We start from the raw sequence: 6,311 nt of genomic DNA on the forward strand, positions 1-6,311 counted from the left end.
GGAGAGAAGCCTCAGGCCCAAGTTGGAAGACCTGAGCTAAAGTCTCCACTCCATCCACCCACCACACCATCCATCCATCCATCCACCATGCCATTCATCCATCCATCCACCACACCATCCACCCATCCATTCACCATGCCATTCATCCATCTGTCCACCACATCATCCATCCATCCACCATGCCATGGCCAGTCTTATAACTGGGGGCAAATTACTGGGTTTTTTTGAGGCTCAGCTTCCTGATCTTTAGTGGGAGAATACCACCTAGCTCTACTTTATCTCACAGAATTGTCATCATGAGAACAGTATTTTGTAAATGGTACGATGCTATAGAAATTAGTTATTTTTAGCAAAGAGAATGTGAGAGTTAAATGAGACTTTAGAAAGCACTTAGCCCAACTCCTTCATTTTGCAGAGAAAATTGAGACCCAGAAAGGAAAAGAGATTTATTTGCCCAAGGTCACAGAGGCAGTCAGGGGTAGTTCTTGGACTTGAACCATGCCTTTTTGGCTCCAAGTCCAATGTCCACATCCTCACATGCAGGCAATGTAGATGACAGTGGGTAGCACAGTGGATAGAGCTCTGGAGACAGGAAGACGAGTTCAAATCCAGTCTCAGATACTTAGTTGCTGGGTGACCCTGGACAAGTCACTTAGCCTCAGTTTGCCTTGGTTTTCTCATCTGCAAAATGGGGATGATAGTAGCATTATTATGATGTTATGTTATGAGGATCAAGTGATTGTAAAGTACTATGTAAATGCCAGTGATTATAGAAATTATTATTATATATCATATGATATATATTATTATTAGTTTTTTGTTTGTATGTTCGCTTGTTTTGCCCAGACCTGCATTTCCATCAGTATGGGAAATTCCGCAGATACCGAGTGATGATTCTGAAGTCCTAGGGCCTCCAAGGCTGACTGACCTAAGTGTCCTGAGTTCAGCTGCTATCTAGTACATGGAGTGGGGGAGGGTTGGCTCAGGACTTGAATCTCTACCTATTCCACTCTCCCTCCATCCTCTGCACCATGTTATTTCTCATTTTTATATGATAACACAGATCACATCACATGATAACAACCTCTATTAACCATATCACTATATTATATTATATCTTATATTACATTGTTATATTATATACTGTATTTTTATTATCATCATCATTATTAGTCCCACCTCTGACACATACTCATTGTGTTAACATGGACAGTCACTTACCTCTAAGTGTCCCAGCTCACTCTGTAAGACTCTCCATGTTGCAGAGAAGGTGTTGGTTGGCATTGGCGGTGGGAGTTTGCTATGTCAATAGAATCCTCAGCCGTAGTCCCCAGCCCTATCCACCATTAGTTTTTAAGTCCCTACTCAGAGTCAAGCCCTGAAGATACAAAGAGAAGAGTGAACAGTCCCTGCCTTCAAGACTCATACATTCTTTCAGAGGAGACTGCATGTGCATCAGTACGTATATGTAGACTACTGACCCAAATGAACATAAAGTGACTTTAGTAATACAGTTTTGTTTTTGTTGCTCAGACCTGTGCAATTTGTGGCTTCATTTGGGATTTTTTCAGCAAAGATAGCAGAGTGGTTTGCCATTTCCTTCTCCAGCTCCTTTGACAGATGAGGAAACTGAGGCAAACAGGGTTAAGTGGATTGCCCAGGGTCACACAGCTGGTGAGTGTCTGAGACCAGATTTGAACTCAAGTCTTCCTGACTCCAGGACCAGCTCTCTATCCACTGCACCACCTAACTGACCCATCTCTTTCTTTTACCTTCCCAGAGTCACAACTGGGAATTCTGGTGCCCAGGGACAATCAGGGAGAAAAGATAGAGTGCCTCATTAACTCAGGTCTGACCACTACAGTTTATGGGTGAAGCAGACTGATGACAGGGGTCATGGGAATTCAGGAGGTGCTTGAAGAGGGGACATGGGATGAGAGTGGAGAAGACCATGGGGCAGATAGTAAATGCACCACAAAGGAGGGACAGTGATGGGGAGGGAAGTTCATGGAGGACAGCCACAAGAATTTGGGCAGGATGGAATGAATTGTTCAGGGGGGACAGCAAAGGGAAGGAGGCTGGTAAGTGGCCAGTGAGGAGTAAAGAGTAGGTCAACTCTTCCTTCTGTCACTGAGGGTCAGACGTTAGGAGAGAAGGAGTCATCCCTAGAGGAGAGCCAAGGGATGCAGGAGGTCTTCAGGAGAAAGCCAGGCTTCAGGAGCTCCCAGACATGCAATGAAGGCAGTGAGTAGAGGTCTACGACAAAGGAGAGGTGGTTAGCAATTGAAAAGAAAAGGTTCCAGGGAGGGTAGAGGAGGGAGGCTAAAGAAAGGGGATTGATTTGAACTGGATAAGGTGGAATGTAGGGAGGAAAGGCAGAAAAAGGATTTCAAAGAAAGGAGAAGAGGCTGGGGGAGGGAGAGGTTGACAAGGGGTAAAAGGGCTGACCTCTTCCCTTGCCCTTCCCACGCAACTGCCCACAAACTACCCTTCCTCTAGGCTACATTTTTCTCCTCCCCCTACCCCTGTACAAAGGCTCCGAAGGCTCACGGCAGACCAAAAGATGAAGAGTTGTCTTTAAACCACGTAAGGAAAGAATCGGCATCCTCACTCCCACTAATGTCAAAGCCCTGGGCCAAAACCCCAGCTGATCCAACCTAGTTACAGCTTAGCTTCTCTAAGGTCTCAGATCTGTGCTACTTGGTCCTCAGCAGGCCTTTTTTCTTTCTTGCCTTCTAAGGAAGGCACAGCTGAGGTCCCCTCTTTCCACTGAGTCCTCAGTCTTCCCTGGGAGTTGTCAGTCAGCCAAACTCAGGACAGCAGCCAGCAGAGGGTCCCTGGAGAGGGACTAGACAGAGAAATCAAAGCCACATTGTTCCCTGGCTGCTCATCAAACCCTGGCAGGACCACACTAGGCAGTCTCATTTCAATGAATTTGCATGAAATGTTTTTCATCCCCAATGTGTCCCCAACACACACAGGGAACACACACACACACACACACCTCTTTACCACACCTAGTTTTCCAAAGCCTGAACCAGCCCTGAACCATCCCTCTGCTCTGCGGTATCACAAGAGCCTTAACTCTCCGGTCTGAGCTACTGATGACATCACAGAGAGTAGATTCTGTCTTCTCTGACCCCTGAACACTGTGCACTGGAAAAGGCTGTCCAATTAGACTGATATTTACTGAGCCCCTGCCATCTGCTCCAGCTAGGCACTGGGCTCATGATGTAGTAGGGATTCAAGACACGTAGAGTGGATTTGGATCCAGAGGCTTTGAGTTCAAATCCAGACCCACTATTAACTGCCTACTCTGACCTTAGGTGACTCATCTATCTTCTCAGACTCATCACATAAATTGAGGGAGCAAGTTGACTAAATGATTTCTAATGTACCTTCTAGCACCAAGTCCGACAATCCTCTAACTTGAAATATCGAACAATATTAGAAGCATTCAAGTGAATGTTTAGTTGAATGAACTCAAGTGGAAGACAGACAGTAAATACTAAGGCACTCTGCTAAGAATCATAGCATTCCAGATTTAAGGATGAAAGACATCCTAAATCTAGTCCAAACCCCTCATTTTATTGAGGCACAGTGACCTGCTCCAGGTGACATGTCATGTTTCAGGAAGGTTCATTCTTTTTTATTCCAAGTTGAGTGCCCCCTCTACTATCAGAACAGTCAGGGAAGACTCTGGGCTTGAGCAGAGCCCAAAAGGCTTTGGTCAACAAAATGAAGGAGGTCATCTCTGACAATATGGAAACTAGCCTGGCTGTGAGCAAAGGAGAGAAGGTGGGGCTAGATGCTCAAGGATAACACTCTTTCATTCTTGGCTCTGACAGGCAAAGTCCCCCCCAAATTGATATCTCTTCATTTCCTTTGTCATATCTTGGTATTACAGATTAAGATATGGAAGAGACCTTAGACATCATTGTTCCTGATACTCGTGAAGAAACAGAGACCCCAAGAGCGTCTTCCCAAGATCTGATCAATTATAAATATCAGAGCCAGGACTCCAACCCAGAACATCAGGCTCTAAATGCATCCCCATGCTGTCCTCCTAGCTTGAGAGATGTGTGTGTGTATGTATGTACATGTATATGCATGTGTATGAATATGTGCATATACACACATGTACATATATGTATAGAATGTGAGCTCCCTGAGAGTAAGGATTCTAACATGCTTGGTTTCGGTACCAAATCTCATCTTCCTGGTTTGAGACATATGTGTGTATGCATGTATATATGTATACATACAGAAATACATACGTACATCTGTACATGTCATCTTCCTTGATGAATGTGACCACTGGCTCCTTTGACTGAACTTATCATACTTCGGATTTCTCATTTTCATTTCTCATTCTTAATATAAGGAAAGGGAAAGGAAGGGAATGTGCTAGGTACTGTGCTAAGCTTTTTATAAATATTAACTCGTTTGATCCTCACTACAATCCTGGGAAGTAGGCACTATTATTACTATCTCTATTTTACAGTTCAGGAAACTGAGGCCAATAGAGGTTTAGTGACTTGCCCAGGGTCACACAGCTAATAAGCATCTAAGGCCATATTTGAACCCAGGTCTTCCTGGTTCAGGAATGAAATGCCTATGTCTTGCCTCCCTCTTCTAGACTTCATGATGACTGAGATGAAGTTTTATTCATTGTTGTGTCCAGTAAAATGTCCCACAATTGCGAAGCACCTAACAGATATTTGCCAGAGGAACAAATTATATTCGTTACCCTCATCAACTATCATAGCCTTTTTTTATTAGTATCAAAAGTCTACCTGTTGTTCAGGGTTTATCTACAATTCCGCCTCCTCCATGAAGCCCTCCCTGATTTGACTCTGGGAAATTCCTATAAGATTGAGTGTGTGCCTCTTAGATTCTCATCACAGCTTTCCTCATGTCACAGTTATTTTGTGGCCATGTCTTTCAATGAATAGCACCATGGTTTTCTTCTTCCTCGATCCTTTGGATCACCTTGCCAAACCCAGGGATGGCTCTGGAGGAGAAAGTGATGCTTGTGACCTTGCTCAATCCTCCCTCATTCAAACCAATGTCAACTGCAAGTCATGTCATCATCTTGATGTCATGGTCCTCCTTGAGAAAGAAGGACAAATACAAGCCAATGTAAAAGGTCAGTGTTATATTGGAATGATAGGAGTCTAGTCAGAGAATCTGGGTTTTAGGATTTGGTTTGCGCCTCTATAAAATTAGGGACTGGGAAATGGAATGCTATATAGTCATCATGACCAAGAAGAATGGCCCTGGAGAAGATGAGAAAAAGTTCTTCCCTCCCTTTTGCAGAGCTGGGGGACTATGGGTGTAAAACGCTGGAGGTACTATTAGACTCAGTTGGTTTGTTAGTTAGTTTGACTTCAAATGTTTTTTTCTATTTTCTTCTTTGTTGCACTAAATAGTTTGTCGGGTGGAAGAGGAGGGAAGGATATATATTTTTTTAAATGAAGATATAAAAACAAAAGGTGCCTATATAAATTTCAAAATAAACATTTAAAATCAATAAAATATATTATAATCTGTAATATAAACATACTTTTGTAACATGAATAGATTATAGTTATATAATATAAATATAATCATTTATGTAATTATAAATTATGATGTAATGTGCAATATAAATAGAATTATAAATGTAACTATTTCTGAAATAAACATACCTAAATATTATATATGTCATTCATGTGTACTTACATAAAAAGGGGAGCGGACAACGTGACCTTTGAAGAACCTCCCAGCTCATAGATTTACTAGAAATATTCTATGTCCATGTTCTAAGACCACTCCCAGCTGACAATCTAGAGCATATGGATGAATGACCCCTCCATCTCTGATGTTCTTCCATGTGCCATAAATCTAAATTCCAGCATCAGAAAGAGATGACAAAATCTAAGGAATGGCTTGAGATGAAGGTCTAACCTGCTACGGTAAGTAAATACATGAATTAAAAGTAATCCTAGCCCCCACTCTTCATGAGTCCAGGCAAGAGCTCAAGCCAGACACACACAAGAAATTCTCTTCATCTCCCCTCCCTTTTCCCCAATTAGTCAGATTTCCAAAGGATTCACTCTAGACCAGGATAGGTGTGAGGGTGAGGTGAAGAGCTGATCATGGAGGCGACCCAGTATCAGGAGAACAGCAAAACTGGCCCCAAGACTCCCCTTCATTGGAGGCACCATCTCTACCGCTGAGTCACCTAGAGCCCTCCTACTCTCTCTGCATCCCTTCAGATCTGGTTCTTAGGAGAAGCCCTGAGATCAGAATGTCAGAAATGTCAGAAA

The 6,311-nt window shown here is 43.0% G+C and overlaps 1 long non-coding RNA gene across 2 annotated transcripts; it reads right to left on the bottom strand.

The window, feature by feature from the left end:
* Nucleotides 1-421: 421 nt before the first annotated feature.
* Nucleotides 422-3,083, bottom strand: LOC140525071 (uncharacterized). Of its 2 annotated transcripts, XR_011973920.1 has the most exons (4): nt 3,005-3,083; nt 1,536-2,848; nt 1,222-1,378; nt 422-681 (listed from the first exon to the last, which is right to left on the bottom strand). It is a non-coding gene; the product is annotated as an uncharacterized lncRNA (long non-coding RNA). The 2 variants fall into 2 exon arrangements; XR_011973919.1 differs by having other exon boundaries at nt 1,222-2,848.
* Between the last annotated feature and the right edge of the window lie 3,228 nt (nt 3,084-6,311).

Source organism: Notamacropus eugenii, chromosome 1 (genome assembly GCF_028372415.1).
Source record: "Notamacropus eugenii isolate mMacEug1 chromosome 1, mMacEug1.pri_v2, whole genome shotgun sequence".
In the NCBI taxonomy this organism is placed as follows: Eukaryota; Metazoa; Chordata; class Mammalia; order Diprotodontia; family Macropodidae; genus Notamacropus; species Notamacropus eugenii.